At 42.4% G+C, this 26,239-nt stretch overlaps 1 protein-coding gene across 1 annotated transcript in view; it reads left to right on the forward strand.

The window, feature by feature from the left end:
- Ca10 (carbonic anhydrase 10) overlaps positions 1-26,239 on the forward strand; it is a 466,337-nt gene that overhangs the window by 255,889 nt on the left and 184,209 nt on the right. The gene's annotated exons all lie outside the window — the stretch shown is intronic.

Genomic DNA, 26,239 nt, shown 5'->3' on the forward strand with positions numbered 1-26,239 from the left:
GAGAGATGTCAAAATACCAGATGGTCAGCCTGAGCCGTGCAGGGCCAGGAAAGAAAGAAAAGGAAACAAATCTTTCAGTTGGAGAAGCATCAACATCAAGGCCACAACTCTTTGGAATTGGTGAAAAGTGAGGCCAGAACATCAGGAGGCAGAGATGGGGTAGGCTGACCCTTAATTGAGGAATAATATCTGTTCAGAGCTGAATCTCGTCATCTTGTCCATCAAGTGCTTTTCCCTGGGGACTGGCACCCTGACACTGGGTGGTGCAGGAGGCAGCAGGCTTCTAGAAATAAACACCTGCTGAGCAGCAGGACCGTTTCTTCTGGAAGCAGTACCACAACCTGCATTTATAACCTATGGCAGTAAAAATAATCTGCGTATTATGAGGAAGAGTAGGAGAGATTCTGGTGCTTTGTGACAAAAACCTTTAAATTCCCATTTCATTAAAAATTCTTCTCTGCAGCTGGTAGCAGAGATTACCATGGTTCACCATCTGCGCGGATTAATGTTTACTGAAAAAAAAAAAAAAGAAGGGGAAAAAAGAGAGAGAGAGACAGAAGCAGATAAGATGAATGGTTTCCAGATACAACAGAAAGTCAAAGTAAAATATCTCTCCATGGCTGTGTGTATATTTGTGTGTGTGTGGGGTGGGGAGAGACTCTCTCACACCTGCTTAATTTGAATCTTGTGATAGAACTGTTTAAGGAAAATTTGGTGACGCCTATTTTAAAAGCCTGAATGATGTGGAAACTTGTCTATCAGCATCAAACTGTTTAGATGTATACTTTATGAAAAAATTGATTGAGTAGTCTTTAGAATCTATTAGATATTTTTTTAAAGGCATTTTGGCTACCTCCCTTTTGCCCTTCCCATTCTGGGAAGATTTTCCCTGATACTTACAGCTTGGGATCACAAAGCAGAACCTCAGATTCTGTCCCAGGGGACCACAGATTGCCAGTCGCCTCCAGGTCTGAATCTAATCTTTACAGACGCACATCTCATCCATCTTTAGGACTTAGCTTCAGATCACTGCCTGAGTGCATTCCGGTAACTGGAGCTGCTGGTGAACTGATAAGACAATATAGAGTTTTCCTGTTCGGTTTTGGTCACTGGCTTTGTGACAGTCAGTCTTTGTCATAGCCACATTGTCCGTTTCAGGCTTACCACCAACTAGAAATGCTGACCCAGTTAGCGTCCCTATTTTAATAGGGAGGAGCCAAAGACTTAGAGAAGTTGAAGGACTTGCTATTTGTCAAATGACTAATATGTGTTAAAATTGATATTTGAGTTCAGATCTGTCTGCCTGAAAAGCCTGTGCAGTAAACCATTATAGTCTACAGTCTCGTTTAATAGTTAGGTTATTTCCAATTCTATGTGGGCAGTTTTAAACTCAATCTTAATATTGGGAATCTCATTTCTTTGAAAATCATGAGTTTTCCTCTCAATATGCCACAACTCGCCATTACCAGAAGCAAAGAGCATCTCACTTACTGCAATTACATTTGCTAATCAATTCTGCACCACTGCCCAGTGTTATAAATGTCTAGTTACCTATACTCTATTGACAGGTGGCCTCATTTCTTACTGAAATGGGCAATAGTCTCAGTTTAGAGGCCCTCTTTCTAATAGCACAGGGAAACCAAGGAGATATGTCAATCTTATGGCCAACCAAACAGAAATAAACCAGTGTGGCCATTCCTCATAGTAGGGGTCCATCAGCTTAGAGCAGTATGGGTATTTGTCAATATTAACTCTTCAATGGAGAGGATCATTTCTGAGCCTCTAGGCTTCCTAACATTATTTTCAAATTTTCTCTTTAATATTTCTGTTAATAGTTATCTAACAGTGTTAATTTTTTGTGTGTGCAGCTTAAAAGCTATTGCACAGTACTATATTCTTCTCCACTCCCAGCCCCAGTGCTGGGGATTGAACCCAGGGCCTCATTCATGCCAGGCAGGTGTTCTACTGAGCTATGTATCTCACCTGCAGAGACTTGTATTTTTATTGAGCTTTAAAAACGGAAACATCAAAAACCAAGTTACTGGCTAGACCACACTTCCTGGGACTGATTCCAGAGCAGACTTGATGACTATCCTGAAGGTGGTTGGATGGGGACTGAAGAAGCCCTGTCACCTCTAAAGGAGAAGCCAGGAATCATCAAAACCAGGGTTATCTTGAAGGTCTTGGCGTGGCCTGGTTGCTTGTTCTCTAGGTCCGGAGCCATCTACTATGGTAGCTGGAGAGATACCGGGAAAATGGTCCAGTTTTGAATAAAAGACTGACAAGAGGCAGATGGGTAATACAAGAATGAACCCAAGTAGCAACTATGCCAGGAGGAATGGGCACAAGTGGGCAGCAGGGAGCAGAGGGAATGGTTACATGGAGGATCTGTCCTATGAGCTCCAATTTACAACTAAGCAAGACATGGAGACAGCATACTAACTAGTATCAGAGCCATTTGGGACTGATGGGACCATTTCTAACCCAACACCTCGCTAGGACTTTGTTGGCTCAGACCTGGAGAAGGGGAGTCTGTACCCAGAAGGAGTCAGGTTAGGATTAAGGACAGTTGAGCTGCAGGTAGTGGAGCTGTCAAGAAGCAGCAAGATGTGACAGAGACTTTTACCACGGCCTTGTATTTATTTGGTAATGGCCTTAGTCTCTCTTAGCAGCCAGGAGCACTGTCAGCAGGGAGCTGAGTGAAGGCAAGAGCTCATCCACTGCAGCACTTTGCTCTCTACCTGTGCAGCCTTCTGTGAATGGCGGGTAGAGGGCCTGGCCCCAGCCTTACAACCCAGCGTGGTTTCCTCTGCAGATTTGTCCAGCATAGGCTGGGAGCACCTCCAGAGTAGCACGGGCATCCTGCCCATTTTCACCAGGTCTTGGTATAGGAGCAGCCTGACATCACAGATGGGAAGAGCAGGGACCAACGCCTGCATTTAAAGCTCTAGCACTGAAGATGTATGGTATCTAGGCAAGCTCTTTCCCTACCTCTCTATTTCCCCACTTCTGAAATAAGAATAATGAATCCTTCCTCGCTATACTGTGAGACAAAATGTACTAAGTGCTTAGAAAATTATCTGGCTTTAAGTGCCTCTGGGTGCCGCCATCCTCCACTCAAAACCCCATGGCCTGGCGGCCTCGGGGACACGTCCAATCCACTCTAGAAGGACCATCTCACCATAACACATCTTTTAAATTTTTTCAATAGTAAAAAATGTGTCAGTCATTCAACAAATTTTTATTGAATACCTACTATGTTCCTGGCATAGCCATGAATCAAACTAGACAAAAATTCTTGCTTTCATGGAGCTTACATTTCCAGAGGTAGGAGTCACATAAGTCAACAAATAGGCACACAGAGTTCGCAGATGATGTTGAATGCACAGAAAAGAGGAAATCAAGGAAGAGTACCATGAGGAGGACCAGGGTGCCATCTTATCCTAGTCGCACCTCAGAAGGTAACATTGGGACCTTGAAGAACTTCTGTTGGCTAGAAAGGATATGAGAGGCTAAGTCCATTCTGTCTCTGTTTGTCTCCATTGTCTCCTAGATGCTAGGTTCAAGGGAAGAAGTGGCATCTTTTTAGTATTGGGATCTCCAGTCCTAGCACAGCATCTGACACATTTGAGGCACGCAGGAATTATTTTCTGAACCAAACTGCACTCTTCAAACCTCTCTCGGAGGCAGTATGCCCTTTGACACTCAAAATAACAGTTTGCACTAACAGCTCCGCCTCCACGTCTCGGTTTGACAGGCAGTATGTTCTGAGCCTGCAGGTTGCTTATTGATTTGACTAATGATAAGTAATGGAGTGGCAACTCAAGTGACATTAATATAATGTGAACAGGAATGAGCACCAGGATTGAAATGCTCTCATGCATCAAGGCATCTCTGCCACGGAGAGAGGAATTGGCTGTTCTTGCAGGGTGCTTTCTGTCCCCTTGCTCAGCTCCGAGATCTGCAAAATCCCATTGAAAAGGTGTGAAAGGCAAAGGCAGAGTTTTAAGTAGGAACTTACAGTCTGTTTTGCAATAGTAAAGACTGGTGAGCGTGGAAAAAAAAATAAATGAAAATAAGAAAAAGTAGAGAAGAAAATAGAACCGGGGATGTGAGGGCTTCGAATTCCAGAAAGAAGTCTATTAAAAAAAAAAAAAAAGATAATTGGTCAATTCTTTCCATGAGGTTAAGACAATGACCTTGTCTTGGCTTTTTTTATTCATTCTTTTATTTATTCAGAAAATATATTCTGATCCCCTACTATGTTTGAGGTACTCTACTAAACAATCAGGATGTATAATCTCTGTCCCTGGATAATAAAGAATTTGACTGTCCTTTGCTCTTGGATCCTGGGAGGCCAGCACTAAACCTCTGGAATTTTCTAAGTGTTAGGAATGTCTTTGCTATTCATGGTGAAACCTTTGTAACATACACCAGGTAATTTTTGCTAATGAGATGATTTTTGGTGAGCCCCCAGATAGTTTTATGCTAACAAGATGACTTAGAGTGGTAGCTGCTCATACCAGAAAGAACAACCATTGGATTAGGCCTTTGAGCCACAGGTATTGACCCAATGCTGGGGAGGAGAGAAGGACTGGATATTGAGTTCCACCACATGGCCAATGATTTAGTGAATATGTAGGCATAATGAAGTCTCAGTGAAAACTCTAGACACCAAAGCATGGTATCTACCAATACATACGTTGAGCTTCCCAGTTCGCAATGCTCTATGTGTTGTCACATATTATACCAAGAGGGTAAGCATCCCTGAGGCCAAGAGGGTAATCATCTGTGAGGATGATGGAAGCTTCATGTCTGGAACTCTCTTGGACTTCGCCCTATGCATCTCTTCTTTTGGTTGATTCTGATTTGTATTCTCTCACTAAGTTGCTTATGGCCTTGCTAAGTTGCTGAGGCTGGCATCAAATGTGAGACCCTCCTCCTACCTCAGCCTCCAAGCCTCTGAGATTACAGGCATGCACCACTGTGCCCAGCTCTAACTTATATTTTAACACTGTATATCCTAGTACAGTGCTCTCCTGAGTTCTGAACTGAGTGGGAATCACTGAATTTATAGCCACTCTCATCAAAAGAGAGAGTGGCCCAGGGGACCCCAAACCTATGGCTGGCATCTGAAGCAAATAATCCTAAATTCTGCCCTTAACTGTGAAGTTTGACTTAATTCCAGGTAGTCCTTCAGGTAACCGAGAGTCTAGCTAGGGAGAGGGAAAAAAATCACATTCACAATGCAGTTTGCACACAGTTTGTTCTCTCTCTCTAGCTCTCTTGCACTCTCTTTGCACACAAATGTGTCCTGGTACATCCTGGAAGAGCAAGGTAGGTGCCATCTACCTCACTGGGGATCAGAGGCAACCTTCTGGGGAAAGTAAAACTTGACCTGAATTTAAGGATGCAAGGCAAGGCCCAGGTAACAGAGAACAGCGAATGGAACAACTTTCAGAATTGATGATAGTAGCAGCTCAAATTCCTTGGACCACTTTTATGGGAAATATGCTTAATGTGCATGGATTCATTTCATCCCTACAAAACTTCATCCTGAGGGGATTGATGTTTCCATATTCCAGTGAAGGAGCTGAAATTTAGAGGTGGTGTACAATCCAGCCAGTCAACCAATGAGTAAGTTGCCACATCTTTGCTTCAGACTTCCATTTATGCTAAGGCTTCAGTAAGTCCTCTGCTCCCCACCAATACATACGTTGAAGCTCTAGTCCCCAGTGTGATGGTATTTGGAGATGGACCTTTCCAGAAGTAATTAGGGTCAGATGAGGTGATGAAGGTAGAGCCTCATGATGAGATTAGTGACGTTATAAGAGATACTGGAGAGGGTGTGTGTGCTCACACGTGCTCTCTCTCTTTCTCTCTAGCTCTCTCGCACTCTTGTGCTCTTGTTCTCTCACTTTCTCCAAATGCACACTCACATGCACACATAGCACAGAAGAAAGGTCATGTAAGTACAAGAAGAGAATTCTTCCCAGATTCTGTCCTTGCTGAAACCCTGATCTTCTAGTGTCCAGAATTATGAGAAAGTTCATTTCTACTGTTATTGAACTAGTGTCTGGTATTTTGTTAAGGAAGCTCAGGCAGATTACAGGGCTCTCCTACATGATTATTGGACTGTATTTCCTTTGGAAAGAGCACCTTAGTCTCTGAAAAAAATACGTTAAGCATAAGGTATCCTGTCTCCTCTAAGGTGTTATGGTCTGCCTGGGCGTGGGGCAAGGTGCTTGGGTTGAGGTCACCGAAAAAAAAAAGTTTCATAACAGGCTATTTTTGTCTAAAATCTCTCTTACCTAAATGAACAGAATCCTCCATTTCTAGCGTAGCATATTCTTGCTCACTGAATTGATTGCCAAAGAATCCTCAGGATCTTAGTGCAAGGAGAGGTCTCCTCGTCTGACTCCAGATTCAGTCAGTCCTCAAACTAAATCAACTAAAGCTCAACGGATACTAGTTATAGGGGATTAATTGCCTTTTTGCATCATGATGGCCCCTTCTTGCAAAATGTCTTCAAAGAATTAAAATTCATCCCTGTGTGTTTTCCTGGCAGGAATGAATGACAATAGCCAGAGGGTGGCGCCTGCCTACGGCGGGCAGGCAGGCCTTGCAGTTCCGAACCCTGTCAAGCCATCACAGCTCATTTTAAGAAAGTCATGAATCTGGGGTTCTTTTCAGATGTAGCCTTCGGTGATTCGTCTTTCACTCTGAGCTTTTGAAGTGTCTAGTCATATACATAAGTAATCTTTTATTCAACTCTTATTTTCTGTGTACGCCTTCATTGTTCACATTAGTTTTCTTTTATGTAAATCAAGTCCCCCGATATGAGGGAAACAAAGCAAAGCCAGATTAATTGGCTAATTTTCAAAGGCTTATTCTACATTGATCGCAGCTTTTTTTCCCCCATGAATTTTTTATTATTTTCTCTCTCTCTCTGTAATGCCAAGAGTTGCCTTTAAAACAACAGTATACAGTTGGTATATAGAAGTTGACCCAAATCATCTCACTTAAAAAAAAAAAAAAAGCGCGCGCGTGTGCGCGCGCGCGCACACACACACACACACATCTGCGATTATGACCTAGTTCTCATTTTTCCAACTCAGCAGGTTTGTAATATAAGAGAGAGGGAGGAAAAAAGGGGAGTTTTCATAGGTGTAGCTTCTCCTAATACCTTTCAAGCCTTATAGTCTCTCTTTCTCTCTCATCCTCATTTTCCACCTTTACAATTTAACCCATGGATTTAAAAAAAAAAAAAATTGGGCTAAAATTAGAGAATTAGATAACCTGAATTTGGAAGGAACTTTAATAATCATTCCTACTGCTGTTCAAAGCCCCTGTACTCTAGCCCAGCAGCCCCCATCTCTGATTGATTGTTTTTCCTTTACTTCTTTTTTTGGGGAGGGTACCAGGAATAGACCCAGGGGTGCTTAGCCAATGAGTTACATCCCCTTTTTATTTCTTTTATTTTGAGACAGGGTCTCTCTAAGTTGCTTGGGACCTCCCTAAGTTGCTGAGGCTGACCTTGAACTTGAGATCCTCCTGCCTCGGCCTCCCAAGTCGCTGGGATGGTGTGTGCACCACCATGTCGGGCTGATTCATCATTTTTTCTGTTGGGGAGCTCATTGTTTCCTCTGGTAGCAAATCCTGTATTTCTTCCTTTTACAGAATTCCTATTTATCTTGAGTAGGAATTACTTCCTTCCTTCTATCAGTCTTAAGTTGACTTCTTAGGCCTTGCAAAGTGTGCTGTTCCTCATCTACTTCAGAGGTCTGAAAATAGTTAAACAGGATTAACTTGCCCCACCACCCTCCCTTCAAACCCTCTCTTCCAAAAGGAACGTCCTTTTTTCTCCCTTCTAATTTTGTATAACAACAGGAGAAGGATACAGCTTCCAATTTTATTGGCTTAAGTCTTTAAAACCTTGGTATCCTTTTCTATAACAACTTTGCAGGAAACAGCAGGATCACTTGCCCTGCTAAAAAAGCATTTGCACACAATTACCTCGTCTGTTTTAAATGTTTATAATCTTCTAGGTAGGTGTTTTAGATGATTATCTCATTTGACATCCCCTGTATTTCCATGAGATATGGATTGCCTCCACGGCCCAAACATGGTTTTCAAGTGATCTAGCTTCATAAAATAGGAAGAGTTTTCAGGCATGAATGGTTACTTTGGTTCCTAGACTATCTCTCTCCAATATCATCTGTCTCTTGTGAGCCTTCACCACGTAACCCATAGAGCATGTATTTGTGTCTTCGACGTAAAAAGAAATCCTGTTAACTCTCACTGCCAGGCCTGTTAGATAGCAAAAACGGTGTATCTATCAGAGGGCAGTCAGGAGGAAGAAGTCACACTGGGTATTTTTAACACGGAGAATTTAATACAAAGTATGGCTAACGAGGTATATTGCAGATCTGAAAATGCAGAGATAATGCTACGGTATCACAGAGCTAACAGGTGCAAGGAGCAGATACCACTTCTAGGGCAGGGAGAAGGAAAGGAAGAGACTGGAATTATTAAATCCTAGAAGCCTGGCCAAGAGAGCCAAACTCAGCCCTCTGAGAAGTGGGTGTTATTTATCCAGTGCTGGCATCTCTGGGCTGAGGAGATCCCAACCCCCGAGGAGCCCCAGATGGTGTTGATGTCTCCGAGGGGTCGTGATGAGGCTGGTTCTGCCATGTTGGAGAAATTGCAAACTGGATTAAATTGCTGTTTCAGGGTGAAACTGCGGCTGCCAGAGTGGAAAAGGGAGGCTGCAAACAGGTTGCCAGGAACTTAGTCAAACACTAAGGGTATCAAGTCTTTCCTGTCTCCCAAGATTCTCGGTCTCTCTCTCTCTAGCGCCGTCTACTGGCGGAGGATGGCAAGGCTCCATCTTACAAAACAGGTGATTTGCAAGCGTCCCAGCCGCAGCATCTCAAAACCAAGTATTTGAAGCTGACAGACAATAGTTTCATAAGTGGCCTGGAAGCTATTTTATTTTAAAAATCTCAAAGAATACAGTTTCTGTTGTTGGCTTAATAGGAGATCAGCCCAATACAGCCCACAAGCAGTGGTGAGTCAAAAGAGAGGGAGAGCAGTAAATCAAATACTCAGTGCAATATCTTACTCCCATTCTCATCCACCTTTCTTTTTTTTTTTTTTTTCCAAATCTCAGTGCATGTGCATGGCTGCTGTCAGACTTCTATTCTGAATGCCCTCCAAAGCATTTTAATGGGGTGGGGGTAATCAATAGCTCTTCTGCTGTATTTATATAGCATTGATATAATATCACTGGCATATATAAACACATCATTAAGAGTGTATAGCCTGTTTCTTTTGCATGTCTAAAAAGGAGGAAATCTACTTGCTTCTGATCCTCCAAGTTCAAGGTCACTGGGAATCATTTAGGACAATTAATATGGGGAAAGCATCCATTCTCCAAATTGTCTCTAGGAGAACCCAGGGTGGACACTGGCCAACCACCAGCTAGTCGTTTTCTTCAGAAGTTATTTTTAAAGCTCTGCTGCAAGGAACGGCGGGCCCACCTCCTCCGTAGTCCGAATACATAGCACATACTTGGCCCACTCTTAGCTGTCAGACTTTCAGCCTCTCGATTTGCTGAATGTCAGAGAAAGAAAACTAGAGAATGCTGCAAAAGAGGGCTTAGGAGTGGTGAGGCGAGGAGAATTGCAAATCTGCTGTGTCTGAGCCTCTCCGTAATTGGATGGTTCTAAATAGGAAGGGCTAATTTCATGGGGTCAGTGCTGGGTCCTGTAAAAGCATCTTCCATTTAAAAATTAATGCTTGATGAGTGCTAAGTCCAAAGTGCCTCAAGAGAGACCAAAGAAAGGGCCTCCGGGAATGGGATTGGAAAGGACATGAGGATGAAATGGGATGCGTCTGCAAGGAAGGGAGAAACATGTAGAGAAGTTTGATTCCAATAATTCAGACGTGAACCTTGCTCTCTACGGACATACTTTCTTTTCTGCATCCCTGGAATCAGCCGTGTACCTGGACAAACAATCCCTTGCCTCTCTCCATCATACTCTAGATTTATGGAATCCCACTGCTCCAACTTTTGACTTGGAAATGCAGTGTTTAGTTTTTACATGTGTTATGATCACCTTTAGTCTGAGAAACCTTCAGAGTTGCTCATAGAAGCAAATGATCAGACAGTGATAGCTCCTGCCTCCCAGAAAGAAATAGTAAATACAGTTTTGAGGCTCTTTCCAGTTTACAAAGCTCCTTGTTTTATTCTTTAATCCTCCCAAAAACTGTGTGATAAAAAAAATACTATTATTTCCATTTTCAGTTGGGAAAACTGAGGCTTGAAGGGTTTATATAATGCATCTAAGATCATATGATCCTACAGGGGATGGAGCCAGAACTTGAACTTGGATTTCCTAATTCCAATATTTAAAGTCCTTCCATGTGGGCTGTGTGACATGTGGCACAAGGGATGTTGTGCCTGCCTGAGTGACTGGGTGTCCCAAGGTTATTACCAAATACAGCCAATAGTGTAATCCTGGCCACCATTCCAGGCCAAATAATTCCAGTGTAAGGGAAAATGTAACAAATATGGCAACAGGGAGGTGCTACTGTACTCATGCATGATGCTGACTACAGTGTACCTGCCTCCTTTCAGTTACAAACAAGTCAGGGTACGAGTGGGAATCTTGCTGTAGGGTAGAACCCCTAGAAGAAAGCACAAAGTAGAGTGTATCATTATTCACTTTCAATACTGTTAGTAAATGCTTTCTTGTATGGATATGGCGATAAAATTCAAGTCTGCCACAGGTTCGAGAACCCTGCTCTGATGCAGAAGGGAAAATGACATCAATTCAACAATAGTAATAACCCACTTTTATTGGGAGACTTTGAGAAGCTAAGTGATGCTCTCACATAAGGACAGGATCACCTGAAAGGCAGCTCTAGGATTCAAGCTTAGTCCCCCGAAACTCCAGAACCCTTTCTCTGGATCACTGTATCTCTTGGCCTAACTTTGAAATCCATCTTTAACTTCCTTTCGCAAACCACTGAAATTATTCCAATATGATGTTTTCCTCGGTGGGTTTGCACAAATGTGCTAGTCATAACAATTTACCACATTCCAGCAGAGGCAGCGACCAAGACACATTGGAGCCAAGTGTTTTAATAACTTCCTCTGCTAGCAGTTATAAAAATGTAATTGTTGCTGCAGGTTCAAAGGATTAAAATATGGCAAGGTAGAAGGAACTCTTAAAGCCAGCCTTCAGAGCTAGAGCTTTACCCTTGTAAACAACTTTTATATACCCCTTTTGGAGTGTGTATAATGAAATGACTAACATTTTCAGCTGGAACTGGAGCTATTATGCAGCCTCTGAGTGTTTTGTAGCTTGAAATCTGTTCAGAAAAGCACTGAAACTGATGGGAATGGGTAGGCTAGGGGGACTCCTTGTCTCGGCACAGGCCCATTTTCCTCAACCTCCCTGTGGGAATAGCCTGAGCAAAGAGCACTAGGTAAATCTCAGCCAGGCCTTCTCTGTATGAAATGAAGCTCTCATCTGCCTACTTCACTTCTGCTTTAATGCCAATGTCCCTTCACTCTTGCTTCCTAAAGGGAAACATATGGTTTTCTTTATTTTCTAATCTTCCTCAAGGAAAACTACGAGTTGAGGATTCCAGGTAGACACCTGGAATCCAGGAAAGTACATGATTTGCATGGCTGATGGAGGTTCCCAGGAACTTAGGATGCCTCGGTTCCTTTCACCTGTGCTTCTCCATGTTGGTATATTTATAGTTGCAGATCACAGTTCCAAATATTCAGAAAAAAAGACAATACGAAGCTGCCAACTCCCTTTTGCCCTGAATTTCAGCAGTTGAGCTTCCAAAGATTGATCAAGGCAAAAGAGAAAGCCTAGAGTGTTTCAACCAATTTCAACCCTGACGGTGCTGAAAATGAGTCTTTTTCTAAGGGGAGACACCATCACAGAATCAGAAAGAGCATCCACTCTGCTTGTTCCTGCCGACAAGTCAAGAAATCATAAAATTATGAAAACAGAATATTGTGCTTGTGTCATCTGCTGTCTCTTAAAACATCCAGATCATAAAGAGAGGCTGTTCTATTTTCAGCCCTTTCGCATGAGGATGGCTACGGGAATAGAACGTGAGAATATTGCTCTTTCCCCTAAACCTTAGAGCAGTTTGTTGCTAGAATAGGGAGAAAAAAAATTGAGCCATATGTGGTTCCACCCTATCATGGCAGGAAAATTGGGGCAGTGTCATGATCCAGCTTATTATGTAGTGTGTCACGGTGTGGCACTGGGGATACCTAAGAGCAAACCATGAAGAGTTCTGCTGATGATGGTGCGTTCCATCCAGGGCTCCAACTCTTCAAATATGGATCCTGTTCTTGGATGACATAATCAGCAGCACAGGGTGGGAAGTGCACCCTGCAGGTGGGAGCCAGGCAGCCTTTTGACTCTGATAACCTTTACTTTAGTCTCCCTCTGCCATGATATACAGATAGGTCCCTTCCTAGAACCTTAGAGTTCTCGTCTTTTAAAATGGGGATAATATGTATTTTAGAGCATCCTGGTGAGGAGTCAAATAGGATCACAATTGGAACATGCCTGTGTTTTTTTTTGCAGAAAAAGCCGTTTTGATTCATTTGGAGGATAATAATTTTGTAGATTTTGATTTAACTAATTGCCATGTCACTTCCCTCCTAACTCTGCATTGCAGAGAAGATGAAATCAATCTGTGTCTGTCAGTCTGTCTCCTACATCAGACACACACACAAACACACGGGAAGTTCATAGTGCAGCCCCTATTCACCCTGGATTATTATCCTAAACTGTGGACTTTGCTCATACTCCCCAAGGCATCTGGATGCCAGTTCCTGCCTCTCCAGATGTTGAATCCTGTTATCAACCTGTTCAAAACCATCCTACCTTCCCCACCTATAGAGCCTGTCCTATGGTCCTACTTCCACAGACAGGCTGTGGTGAGGGATCTGGCAGCTTCCTCTCTGCCCTATGAGCCTACGAGAGCTCCTGGGGACAAGAATGGTGGCATATTCAGCTTTGCATTCCTCCCAGGTGTGGACCAAGTCAACGGAGGCTGATTTGAGCTGCATCTGTATCACTGCTCTGAGTTTCCTAGGTGTTTGTTTGTGATTTGTGGGTCTTGTCATTATTTTCATGCTCCTTGGTGGCCACTTCCTTTACAACGACCTGTCCTTTTGTATTAAGCGTTTCCAGACTCCTTGTGGTCTCATGTAAAGCGTTCAGGACTTTGGGGAGTTGTTATTGTCATCGTTTTACTGAAATGTCTCCCTCACCTGTTTTCAAATGAGTGACCCCTTAAATAACCAGAATTAACATCAGGAAGTAAAGCAGGAGTTTAGAATGCAGAGTTTCTGCCAATGCTACTGGATGGAGTGAAAGAAAACTCTCCAATACACTGCGATTAGATCAGCCCTAGGAACACGTTTTTGTTTGTTTGTTTGTTTGTTTGTTTGTTTTTTAAAAAAAAAAAAAAAAGCATGTTGGTCCTCCTGCAGGTAGAAATCTCTGGCTGCAAGAGGCCAGGACTGTTAAAGGCATGGATAGGAAATACTTGAAACAATGAAAAAGTCCAGTTTTCTAATATCATCTCCAGCTTTAACCCTGGCACATTTGCCCTTGGGCTGGACATGGGCTTATTCAGAGCTAGAAGAACCTTACTATTTCCTCCATCCTCTCATTGGTGGATGGTGTCCTCGGGTCCAAAGGTGAATGGACCAACCCACATCCTGGAGGTAATTAGGGAGGAAAGTGGGCCAGGACTCAGTCTCCAGGCTCCAAGTACATTGCCCTTTCCTCTCTCTCACTCTACAGCCTCTTCTCATTCACTGATCGTTGATGTGGTCCAAATATTGACATTTTAAAGATCCACAGAAGGAATTCATTACAACTTTTTCCTTACCTCTCTTGACTTCAAGATAATACTAGATTTCAACATCATGAAACTATCGCGGCTCCATGAAGGATGGAGAGACCGGGCAGCCCGTGACTGCACCCACCCATTACCCTCCAGAACAAGCTGGCTCAGTGAGCACCCAGGCCAGTGGCTTCTTGGTCCCCTGTGGTCCCGGTATAATGGGCTCTGTACTGGTTTCATTGCCTCCTTTTCCTTCTTTGCTGGGGGAGGAGGTAGGAGAGGATCCCAAATGCTTTCTGGATTGCTTCTACGTTGGTATCTATTTTAGTCAGTTTTTTTTCGCTGCTATGACTAATGGATCTGAGCAGAACAAATGTAGAGGAGGAAAAGGTTTATTTGAGGGCTCACGGTTTCAGAGGTCTCAGTCCATAGAAGTCTGGCTCCATTCCTCAGGGCTTGAGATGAGGTTGAACATCGTGGCAGGAGAATGTGGCAGAGGAAAAGAGTTCGCATCATGATGATCAAGAAGCAGAGATAGAAACTCCACTTTCCACATACAAATATATACCGAAAGCCACGTCCCAATTCCTACCCCCTCCAGCCACACCCTAACACTTCAGTTAATTCCATCAACTCACTGATTCCGCTAAGGTCAATCATTTCTTCTCCAAATTTTCATGCATTGTGTCACAACGTGAGCTTTTGAGGGACATCTCACATCCAAACCATAACAGTATCCTACACTATATTTTGCCCTTTGGTATTATTACTGAAATTGCAATGTGTCTTATAGTCTAGGGTATATGATAGTTTAATTCTCTACATTTAAAAACCTTTTTTAAAATATGGTACCTATTGTAATCTTGCCACTGTAGATTTAAAAAGTCAAATTTCACAAAGTGTTTTCTCACAGAATAATAAAAGTAACAAACATAGACTGCCTGGTTTTGCTCAGACACTCTGGTCTTGGTAATAAGTAATTACCCTAATTCTTTTTATCCCCTCTCTCCGTATAGTGACTCTTTGAGCTGGCGTTATTCTCCACGTTCTACATGAGGAGATGAGGCAAAGCAATTTTGCCAAAGTCGCAAAGCAGAAGCGTTCAGTGATGTTCACAGTCAGAGTAACTTTAGTGTAAAAGTGATGGGTTTTCACTTCTCTGGTCAGGTTTCACTCTCAGTCTCCCCCAGAAACAAATGGATTAGCAAGAAAAGCCATGGGAGAACAGAATCCACAGTGACCACAGGACAGTTACTCAACTCCTGTGTGCTTCCACTTCCTTGTCTGTAAAGGGGATGAACATGAGGATTAAATGAGATGGGCCCCATGAAGCATTTGACCCAACATGTACCAAATGTTCAGGAAGTGAGTGACCACGCTATCCCTTGATTGGCTGAATCCTCTGTGAGACTCATCTGGATGGTCTCCAGTTCTTTGTATAGGTCATGATCAATGGGCCTGGAAGCCTCTGTGATACCCTGTACACACACCTTATGAGGGTCACCACAGGCTCAAGGACCCCGCAACATCCTGGGAGGATGGCAAGAGCAGAGCTTGCTGTCCTCAAAGGCTAATGCCCTCAGGAAGGGACTTCTCAGCCATCTTCTTGTTCATCCAGATACCCCAGGCATGGGAGCTGAAAATTAACAATGCCCAGCAGGGGGGAAGCTGCTGCCATCCCTACTCCGGGAACCTATTTGCCTGGGCCTTGGCTTCTCATTCTGGATCAGAGTTACCTCCTTAGGAGGGACCTTGAGCCTGAACTACTGAGCAAGCCAACTGGCCAGAGACAGCCTCGGAATCCTGGTGGAGAGAAGGAGCCTCTCACCCAAGGTCAAGTACAGGAACCATGAGTGACTATCTGAAGTGCAACTCAGGTCGGTTGTGCCTGCAGTCAGGAAACAAGTTTGTGCAACAGGTCACCAACGCCAGGGAGGCCTAAAGTAGACACAAAGAGTGAATGGGCATGGAGAACCTCGGGGCCAAGGATGGAGCAAATGCACCAGGAGGTGACCCGGCCACGTCCAGAATCATGCACAAATGCCCCTGTTGGGTCTGGGGGCTCCCAGGGTGTCAGGCCACATCTGCTTAAGTGGGATGGACACGCCAAGTAGCCAGAGCTCATTGCTATTTCCACTTTACACATGGTGGAACTGAGACGTAGAAAGCAAATAGAGTCTCCAGCACAATGGAGTTCTTGAAAGGTAGACCTAGAATTTAAATCTAGATCCTTTTGAATCCAGAACCCAACTGTTTAAAGTACACTGCATTTAGATGGAGACCTGGATTTGTGTTTCAGCTGTGTACCTTTGGGTAAATAATTTGACCTCTTTCAGTCTATAATCTAGAGATTCATTGTCCCTACCTTAATTTCTGTGGTGACTAAATGAAATCATATAATAGCGAGAGCCTAGAACTATCACTTATACATGATTTAGTACTTTAAAAGTGTTACCCAAATTCCTACCATAATTCAGAAAATCAATGGGTTTGTTTGGGGTTTATTTTTTGTCTAATTTTCTAATTTCTCTAGCAATTGGTCACTTCCACTCACCATTATGGTGTGGCAGGCATGGAAAACCTCAGTCCTCTCCCCTCTAATGTAGGGAAGCTGTGATCTGTTTGAACAGAGCTGGACCGTGTCATGGATGTGTGCCCAACCATCCCCATACTGTCTCAGACAAATGAAGATTGAAAGTGGCAGACACAGTACCAAGTGACCTAGATTCTAACTCTGGACCCAGAAAGTTTAAAGGGTACATTATGCTGGGTCCTGGGTAGAAAGTGTTGCCTTTATGGGGTTTTTTTTTTTCCTATTTAATTGTATTGGCACAAAGAACAGCAGCAGATAAAGAATTACTTTCAAATAGGAGCCTTTATCATGTGTGGATTCCTGGCAGATAGCCAGTTAAAAAGATTTTCTTTAATTTCTCTCAAAATAAGAGGATTTGACATGGGACTAAGAGGGGTGGGGAGGAAAATTTAGCAAAATCGGAAGTTTAGTGAAATTTAAACATTTTAATTAAAACAAGTTCAGAGGTATTTGGCTCAAATGTCCCAAGATTTGAAGCACAAGAAGTTAATTCATGATGAGACAAGGTGAAAGATTAAATTTATGTTTTAAACAGCTGGTTGAGATTAATACAACAAATATTTAACAAGACTCAGTATTTTCCCAGCACTGGGCAAAGGGTGATAAATGTATGAGCAGACATAATCTTTGACTCCCAGAAGCTTCCGGTCTAGACTGCAAAAATGACCATAGAATGGATTGTGTTCAGTGTTTAAATGACATAAAATAATAATAATGAAATATTCCTCAAGCACTTATGACATGTCTTCCAGGGCTTTGTATGTATTAATTCATTTCATCCTCAAAACAACCTAGGAGGTTTCTATTGCTTTCGTTCCCATTTACAGATAAGGAAATTGAGGCAGAGAAGGTGGCAGAGCCTGAGAATGGCAGAGCAAGCATTTGGACTCAGGTTTGGCCGACTTCCTTTGTGGATTCTCTTGTGCACCACTCCCCTATCCCAGAGCAGGGTTGCTGTGTTACACAACTCCAGGGTTCCCCAGGGTTGTGCACACTCTCTGGCCTGTGAAACTGGGTCCGGCCTAGAATATAATAAAGTGGGCACTAATATGCTCCTTTTGGAGGGTGACATCTCCAAGGTCAGACAGCTAACAAGAGAAAGTGCTGAGGCTTATAACTGGGTCTGCCACCTTTCTGCATCTTGCTCTTTCTGGATCCCAGGCTACCTCTACCCTGCTCCACACAGGCTACTCAGCTCCTAGAAGCAACTTGCTGGTAACACTGTGAAGATTCCCAAAGGTTCTCTGCAACCTCTCCTTCCAGAGATTACACTTCTCACTGAACCCCAGGAACATCTCCTCTGCACAGCAAGCTTCTCTGCTCTTCTCAGCAGTGCAAAGATTGGAGAAGAGCATCCAATGTAAAATCAGCTGAGCCTGGGTGTTCTGTCTCCACTCACTGGCTCACCAGATATTATTGGGCACTTCCTAAGTGCCAGGCACTGTTCTGAGAGCTGAGGATGCAGTGTTGTACAAAGCACTTGCTTTCACAGGGTTTGCACTACAGGGCACCATCTGCTGCCTGTATGCCCTTCTATATTAACTCAGCAGCTCTGGGTATCAATTTGTCCATCTCTGAAATGGGAACAGTAGTCCCTGGCTGAAGTGAGATAATGAATGCAAGGTGCTTAGGGAGACCTTGGTCATCGCTGGCAGTCAAGAGATCTCAGTCTGTTCCTGACCTACCTGCTACCCAATAAAAATGCCACGAGACCTGCTGCTGCTGCCGCTTGCATTCTTTTGAGATGTAAACTCTGTTGGTTTGATGCTGTATGGGATGATGGATCATTCTAATCCATTTGTCTAGCATGGGTTAAAGCAATGAACTGGTTCTCCATGTTCCTCTATTTTATATACATTATGACTCTGTATATGGAACCATAAAATGCAGGACAGATTTATACATACAGTACACTGCATATTTTCATGGCAATGTTTTGCCAGGCACCTGTAATACACTGATATATGTGAGCAGTTTTGTAAAGTTTATTTCTCATAGATCTCTCTTAAATTGCATGTGAAGTGACATTTTATGGCTTAACTTTTGTTTTCATGACACAGCCCCAATTTGCATCTCTACTGTAGCCTTCAGGGCTCCCCTGCTCCCGGCCTGTGGGTTCCTCCTGTCCTTGATACACATCTTCAGGAAGCTATTGGTGAAGACCCCGCTTTGGCCTCTTTTCTGGAGAAGCCAGTCCATCTGTGCTGGTGGAAATGGACTTAAATAGTTCAAATTCCTTATCTACCTTGCTTCTAGTATATTAATGCAAAGAAACAGAGTGGTACTATTCTTTGTGTGATCAGAGTCCTTGGCATAAAAGCAACCATGAAATCTCTTTGCCGCTTTGGTTTGGATGGTGTGGGGTTCGCTCTGACTTTCTGACCTACCTACCATTCCACTGAAACAGATGGAAATGAGAGAAATGCACATCCACCGAGTACCTTGTGTAAGCCAGACTCTTTATGTAGCACTTTGCAGATCCATAATCTTGCTAAAGACCTGCACATGTGGTGGTATTGACCTTATTAAAGGAAATAGTTGAAGGAAGATTAAGTAAATTGACCAAGGTCACACAGCTAATGAGTAACAGAACCATTGAAGCAAACCCACCAGAATCAAGGCTTACAAAGAGATTCCAAGTTGGGCAGAGGGCCACTTTGACATCACCTCCTTACTTATAGGAATTCATTCCTTTGAACGCTCCTTGAACAAAATGTATATTTATCAAATGTATCTTATTAAGCTCTAGGCCAAGGGGCTGCCTTTGAACTAGCCATGGCAATTTTTGAGTTCCAAAAGGATTTCTTGCTACCTCCTCCTGTGAGACCTCTATAAATGAGCACTTTGTAAGGACATACTGATCCAAATAGAAGTGACTATTCTCTTCTTGTGTTCCCAGGTGTCCCTGGCCTGTATGGTGGCTGGCATACACAGAGGTAGATATTTCAGAATGAATCAATGAATGGATGTTTTTACAACACCCCTAAGGGATATATTACTCCTATTTTTATTTGCATACCAGGGTCCTCCACAGGCCAGTACTGTGTCTTGTCATCAGTGTATTCTCAGTGCCTGGCACAGCACTTGGCAGACATCCTAAGCTTGTTGAACAAGTGCATGAGTGAGGGGAGAGTTACTATCAGGCCAATTTGCACACAATTAGAAATAATCAATCTAGTATCAGAAATGTAATCAGAGTAGAAATTCATATGGAGGGAGTAAGGCAGTGGCCTCCAGAACAAAAATTAAGGGGACACCAAATCCTTGGCAATCAAGATTTAAAAAAAAAAAAAAGTATTTCAGTACAGTGTTTTAAACAATCAAGGCAGGATCCAACAGAGTCAAGATTAGGGTAAAACAATGAGGAGGTGCATCAGCTAGATTAAGAGTCAAAACCTGTCTTTGTTTTAAAATTTGATTTTTTTCCATCCCTTTTTTTTTGTCTTTGATTTTTTTTTTTAGTTGCATGGAAAAATATTCATTATCTTGATCACTAAAATTTTGACACCCTCTAAATTTTGCATCCAAGGTCAATGCCTTACCCTAGTCAGAGCTCTGTAAAAACCCACAGCAATAACTAAAAAGATTCTTTGATGTCAGGTTATATGAAAGATTCTCCGTGTAAGAAAATTCATGAACAGCCCACAAAAGCCTCTCATTGGGAAAGTGTGGTTAGGATTTGTTTCCTAGATAGGGTGGCAGAGATGGTGAGGAGGCAGAGCTGCCCTCCTGGTGTGTCACAAGTGGAGCACAGAAGATATCAAGTTTCTCAGCCAACAGGTCCTGTCCACAACCTGAGGCCAGGGGTCCTCCGACAGCTGCCTTCACCCAGAAAAAGCCTCATGCATTAACCCCAGTATACTGTACAAACAGTCTTCCACACAACCCCAAAGATCTCAACCATTATAAAAAGCAGCATGATTTTATGTACCATACCCCTGCTACCACCAAGATGACAGCAATTGTAAGGTGCTAACAACTGGAAGCTACATCTCAAGTTCATAGATTGGATAATGCAAAAAGAAAAAGAAAAAGAAGAAGAAGAAGAAGAAGTGCATTTTGGAATAGGATGAAATACCTTCTCATTAGACCTCAAGTGGCCAGGATATTGAAAAAAAAAAAAAAGGTAGGGAATATTCTATTCGAGCATGCACTGCAATAATGGACACAAAAGAATTTTGGCATCATGCACATCTCTAAATATCTACAATTCCATGCACCACCCCTATCCCATCAAAATCTGATGTGATTCCTATAATGATACAAACTTCAAACTAGCAGAAAGGCAGAGGATGCTTTGGAAGGAGGCTATTCTGTTTGTCTTCTAGAGAAATTTCCCCAGGAGATGAAAGATTGCACTACTCATTGTCAGATTATATTATTCTTGGATAGGTTAAGGATTTTACCTACTTACAAAATATTTGGATCCTCAGATTAAAAAGGGAAGGACTGAGTCAGCACAGCTAACGTGAGACTGAGTCTCTTTTCTTAAGCAGCCTCTATTAAAAATAAATCTGTGATGAGCTATGGAGATTCCCTAGCTGGCATCCAGAATCTCAAACAAGAGTCCTAGATTTATTATCTAACAAGAGCAGTCCATATCATTCCACGTGCAACTGATCAGGCAACAACAAGCACACTCAATTAATTGCATTCCAAAATATTACATTAAAATTTATATAGAATTAAAAAATGTACAGTGATGCATTGATCCGGGTCAGCCATCCTACAGCATGATCACGAAACAGCTGAGTCTGCCTCCTGATCCTTTGCTTTTCAAAAATGTATCTACCAAGCACAGACACAAATCAGCCCAATGGTGTGACAGCAAGCTTGCCAGAGTGAGACTTGTATAATTTGCTTGCAATTATGCCTTGCACCAGTTATAAATCATATTCCAAATCAAAAATGGTAGTAAAGAGTAAAGCATCTTCTTTGCTGATGCTCAGTACCATTGAACAATTGATATGGAGGAGCATAGTTGAGAGCCAGACTGCCTAGGTTTGAACCCTGCTCTGCCTCAGTTTTTTTCACTTGTGAAATAAAAATGGTAGTAGTACCTACCTCTGAAGGTTGTTACAAGGATTTAATGAGCTAATGTTTGTAAAACTCCTAGAGTATTGCACAGCACCCACTACATAGGATTAGCTGGCATTTCTGACCATAGGCAGCCCCAGCTCAGGACTTCTATGTTCAGATGAGCAGCAGAGCTTGGCGCATTCACTGATGGGGTATGAGCCTATAGTACTAAGCTTGTGTCTTACTTGCCTTTGCTTCTCCTGCTCTGCTCTGCCTTCTCCTCCCTCAACATTAGATGGACACAGTTATCTCCTCGGAGGTGCTTCCTGTACAAGTTCCAACAGTGAACGAGTGTACAAGGCAAAAAGATTCTTAAATTTAAAAAAGCATTTGGCAAGCTCACACCATCTCCTATGGTGCCGTGAACAGCCCAGCCAAACTAGCAGTTTCCAGCAAAGGGCAATGGGAAATTAGAAAAATAAACAGTCAAAAATTAAAAGATAAAAATAAATAAAGAGTCCCGTACGCAGCTGGAATTGGGTGGAGCGCTGCTCTCTGATGGAGAAGCAGGTCTAAAAAATTATGCCAGCAATCTTTATTATGTGTTTTTCATTAATCAGATTAAAGACTATGCAAGCATTATTCTTTGTATTCATGAAAGTTACAGAGTTAGCAACATTATGCAGCTTATTCCTGTTATATACTATAGTTGCAATGTGCAATGTTAGGAGCTTTGGGTAGCTCTCAAGAAAGTCCGTTGTTTAAAGTTACTGTTATGCGGGCAGGCTCAGAAGCAGCAGAACTGGTGAATCATTGTGGTTGTCTAGCAGAAGAGTTCCTTTATTTCCAGGAGCTGTGTGCCTGAGATCATGGTAGAGGCTAAGCCTCTAGTACAGAGAGCCTCCTCATGGAGGGCATTACCATAGCAACTAGGCATCCTGCACCTTTGCATAGAAACTTTCCCAGGCACCAAGCATGCCACAACCATGAAGTCATCAGGGACCCCAATTTCACACACTGCTTTTCCTTTCACTGTCACCACTCTCCACACTGTGGGTTTCCATTCAACTTTGCCTGTATTTCCATTATTGTTCTTGTGGCATATTGTGATCTGTTTATGGTTTTGGATCCTCTGATGGACAGTAATGGGCCTTTACCTCATTCTTCTTTGCATATCCAGGACCTAAAATCTGGTGTCCAGTGCACAGCAGGTACTCGATAAATTTGTGCTAAATCAGGCAATGACCAATGTCTGCCTCTGGAAACCTGTTGCACATCCATGAAGTACCTGTCTTCTCACTGCTCCATTCTCAAAGATCCTCTCCCACCTTTGGCTCCTAACTGGAAAAGTTGTCAGAGTAACAGCTGCCATTAGGGAGCTTTGAAATGAATCAGGGAGCCAGGGCCCAGCTGTTCACATAGAAGCCCCTTCGCCTTATCCTCTAAAACTTACTGGATAGAATGCCAGTCTTAGGCTCTGCCTCTAAGAACATCTCCAAAGAAATCTGAAAGACCTCAGATCATTTTGGAAATATATGTGGTAATAAAATAATATAGCTCATTCACGAAAATGGCAATCACCCTTTTTTGAGAGTCTTTACATCTCAAAGAGAATGGGTCTTTGTGGCAGTGAGCTCCATGAAAGAAAGAAGCCTACTTTTTCATCTGTCAAAGAAATGAGGAAGGTTAAGAGTAGAAATGAAGTTATGGAAAGTTATCAGAGCCTTGGGAGAAGAAATCTCTGTTCAGCTCTCAATGCGTGTGCAATGGGTCTTCAAGATCTTTGGAGATGGGGAAATTGGATCTGAGAGAACAAAGGGGACTGTATTTGTTGTTCATTGCTATATAAAATTATGCCAAAGCTCAGGGGCTTGAAATAATGAATATTTATCAATGCAAGATTTCTGTGGGTCAGGAACTTGAAAGCAGCTTAATTGGGGCTCTGTCTCGGGGTTTTTTAGAAGGGTGCTGGGAGGATGTGGGCAGGGGCTGTGGTCATGTGACCTCTTGACTGAAGGGGCTCACATCATGTGACTTCTTAGCTGAAGCTGAAAGGTCCTCTTTCAAGATGGCTCCTGCACAAGGCCATTGGCGAGAGTCCTTGGCCCCTCACCCTGGGACCTCTCTGTGGGCTGCCTGAGTACTTTATGACGTGTCAGCTAACCTTCTGGAATTAGAAAGCCAGGAGAGAGAGCCAAGAGGAAGGGCAGAGCCTTTATAATGTAGTCTGTAAAGTCATCCTTGGGTCAGTGTCCCCAGCTGCCATGACAAAGTACCTCAAACAGGATGGCTGAAAACAAGAGAGATTTATCCTGTCACACTTCCAGAGGTGAGAAGTTCAAAACCAAGGGAACAGTAGAGCTGACTCTCCCAGAAGACACTAGGGAGGAATCCTTACCTTCTTCTGGCTTCCATGGCTGCCAGTGAGCCTGAGACCCCTTGCTGGCAGATGCAGTGTTCCCAGCTCTGTCTCCATCTTCACGTGGCTGAGTTTCTGAGTGTGTGGTTTTCCCTTCTGATAAGAACACAGTCTTTGGAGTAGGGCACACCCTAAAATTGAGCATGACTTCTGCTGATAATACCTGCAAAGACCCTTTTTCCACACAAGGCCTAGTGCTGACACTCTAGACTGACACTGTTTTTTTTGCACCAGGTGGTCCATGCATCCCAGAATACCCACCTATCACTTCTGTTCATTAGCAGGAAGCAAACCTTTAAACGTGGCCCACAATCAACAGAATAGGAATTACTCTCTGCTTCTTGTAGACATATCAAAAAAATTGTGGACATATTTGAAAACTACCATAAGGATAATTTTATATATTTCCATTCCAAGTACCCCTTATGCTGTATTTTTGTAGTCTCAGACTAGAAGTAGTCTATGAGATTGTGTGAAAGAGAAGAACCTTGATAGATGTTCCTCATTACATCATGATAATGCATACCTGCAAAAGGGCCATAGAAAGTAAATTCTTTTGAAATGGGAATCAAATTTCTTTTAAAATGAATGAAAAATATTTTGATTGGTGTTTTTTAATAAAATTCAGCATATTTAACGTAAATTTCAAGTAAAAAATCAAGTTATAACTAACCTCTAATTCTAAAAACAAAGAATGAATTGTCTTTGTGTTTCCTTATTTGGTATAACTTTTCTAAACTCCCATGATTTTGTAACATATTCTTCACTTTACGTTGGGCTTTCTCAGAATAATCATAAAGACAGTTATTTTACAAAATCCAAGTATCTTGTAATTTCTTTGGGATTCATGCCTTCCTCTTGCATAATGCCTAGACTGTCATTTCCTTGAGGCTCTCCTCCTCTTCAAATAATATCTCATAATGTCTCTGCCACATCATCCCTTGTCAATACTTCTGTATGTGGATCCCAGCAATTCTAAAATATGACTTTTTTAATTTGTGAAATCTTCTCCCTTTTTTGGAAAATTTTAAAACTTGCTTTATAGTCCATAAAATATTTTTATAGGACTATATTTTACAAGTGAGACCAGTAATGATGTTGACTAAGATTCTAGTGTGAAGTGGGGACTGATTTTGAATGGAGATTGATTTCATAAGTAGTCAATTCAGTGATGACTATTTTCAAGCTATTTGTGAATTCATTCTCTGTGAAGCTTCACAACTGTGGAGACTCCATTCACAAAAACCCAGATAACAAGGACTTCCTGACTTTTCTCTCTTCTTTCTACAGTTCCATCTCTGTCCCACTAATGATATTATTGAGATCTTTCCATCTTCTTTGAAACAATACTGTAAAAACTAATAGTAGACAGCATTACTCTGAAGAAAGATGTGTGGTTGTAGGGAAAAGATGATATATATAATTGGAAATTATTACTAAGATTTAAATGCATCACAAACATCCTTACTAAAAAGGGGTCCACACCATTTCACAACGGATTCCAATAATGAATAGTCACTGTACTTATGGGTAACCTAACAAGCCTGCATCTAAGCACTACCTTTGCATGACCTCTGGAAACAACCCATCTGCAATCCCCACTTTGCTCATTTTTTCTGCAACAGTAATGAGTTTTTGCTTGTCTCTCATAAATTCATTTGTAAAAACTGAAAGCCAGATGAAGATAGGGGGTGAGGTTATTTGGTTCCATATAGATGATACCCTTCTCAGACTAAATGTTTCCATTTTAATTACTTATTGATTTATTGACATGACTTTTGCTAAGAACAGAGATGGTTTAATATGCATAAAAGTAAGTGTGTGTGTGTGTGTGTGTGTGTGTGTGTGTGTGTGTGTGTGATCTGTGTAAGTGCATCTGTGAGAGGGAGTTTCATGCCAAGGACACCTTATCTTCTTCTACAGGGATAATCTCCAGCAAGAAAACCTAGTGGCCAAGACTCTATAACGCACACAAAGCAGCACACCATGACTGTCAACTCCCAAACAGCACCCTTGCTGATAGTGAGCAGAGGTATCTGACATGGTGTCCCTCACTCTCTGTGGAGTCCAGTGGTTACACAGGAGATACTTTGATACTTCTGTGGCCGCTGCACACAGGCAGCCAGTTCCTGGGATCCCCAGGTTTTTCTTTATAATTATGCCAGGCTGTTCATAACTAGTCTCTTGCCCTAGAATCTGTCTGTCCTCTTGAGCGTGGTTCTATTCTAATAGTACCCTTTGTAATTTTTTTTATCTCTTTTAAAATGAAAAGTATTATAGTAGAGAGTAGCTATAGCAAACCCTGCTGG

This window comes from Urocitellus parryii, chromosome 7 (assembly GCF_045843805.1).
Source record: "Urocitellus parryii isolate mUroPar1 chromosome 7, mUroPar1.hap1, whole genome shotgun sequence".
Lineage (NCBI taxonomy): Eukaryota > Metazoa > Chordata > Mammalia > Rodentia > Sciuridae > Urocitellus > Urocitellus parryii.